This window comes from Frankliniella occidentalis, unplaced genomic scaffold (genome assembly GCF_000697945.3).
Source record: "Frankliniella occidentalis isolate FOCC.00 unplaced genomic scaffold, Focc_3.1 Scaffold28, whole genome shotgun sequence".
Taxonomy (NCBI): Eukaryota; Metazoa; Arthropoda; class Insecta; order Thysanoptera; family Thripidae; genus Frankliniella; species Frankliniella occidentalis.
The window spans coordinates 658,147-659,661 of NW_026267158.1; positions in this window are offsets into that span (position 1 = coordinate 658,147).

The window sequence follows — 1,515 nt, forward strand, 5'->3', positions numbered from 1 at the left end:
CGGGGCGGGGCGGGGCGGGGCGGCCGCGGAAATTGCTTGGTCTCACGCGGTCTGTGGCAGCCCGAGCTCCATGTGCCAAAGTGGCGACGCGAGTTTCTCGCAGATGAAAAGAAATTTCGTCAATGAAGCCAAGGGGAAAGCAGCTGCTCTAAAGGACCTGTCACACCAGCGCCACGACGGCCGACGCGGCAGCTCAGAAGGGCCATACAAACCATCTATCGCAATGCTAAGCTCAGCAGAGAACGGGTTTGTGTTCGGCGATGATTTGAAACGAATTAACACGTTCCCTGCGGATCAATTATGGGGCCTATGTTTGAACATGGAAGCGTGACCACCTAGTGGCCACGCTACAAGCAACGTGTTAATTGGATTGTTCAATGGAGTCTTGTTTTGTTTCCCATGCTGGTTATGTCGAACGCATTATATCGAAAGCATTGCGACGTGGGGATGTGGTTAACGATTTAGACGATTTATAACACTGCGCCCCGTGTGTTCAGCGCCAGACAAAAATATGTATATTCGCAACCAACAAGCGCGCCAAACGTGTGTTGTCCAATTTTTAACCCTGTCGGTATTGTTTGCTTGCAGGTCTAGCGCATCAGCTGGCCCTGGGCGGCGAGTGGGGCGCCTTCAGGGGCGGGCTGCCCCCGCACTACCTCCCGGGCTGCGGTCCGGCCGCTGGCCCCGGCCTGCACCACTTCCCGCACGTCCTGGCGCTGCCGCAGCACGCGCACGACGGCCAGGGTGAGTACGCTTACGCGCAGGCCATGTATTGTTACACAGAAAAATTAGGAGGAGGGGGTACAATTTTATAAATAAATAACTTCATTTTGAGGTGGACTATGAAAAATTTACGCATGGCGAGGCAAGGAGTTTTAGAATTTAAATTCACTTAAAAACAGTTTTCGTATGCTTGTCTGCACCATTGAGGTAAATCCACAACAGTAACTTTATTTCATCAAAGCACCAGGTGGTCGATTAACGACGCGCACTGTGCGAACAAGTTTGCCCATCGTCCGCGCCCCGACCACGGCGCCACACCGGCCGAGCGAGTAAGCAACCGGCCCGCACGTAGGAGTTCGGTGCACCATAAGAGCTATGCACGGGGTTAATCGGCCACCCGTACTCTTACTTTTCTTCAATCCGGTGTAAAAATTGTTTTTAGCTTTTGCCGAACTATACTTTTAGTTGTTTCCCGCTTACCCAGCCCTACCTTAGTATTCCCTTACAGGGACACATTTCAGGGAGCCATGGACAACGAAGCAACATGCTAAATGATGTTGTATCGCCATCGCCCGCAGGTTCGGAGAGTGGCGACCGGCCCGCGACGGACAGCCTCACCCCCGTGCCGATGCCACTGCCGCCGCACGGCGTGCACCCGCTGCACCCGCTGCAACACCACATCCACAACAACGGCGGCGCCAATAACAATCTCAACAACATTAACAACAATAACAATAATAACAACAACAATAATAATAACAACAACAATAACACGATCGACTCCAAGGACGG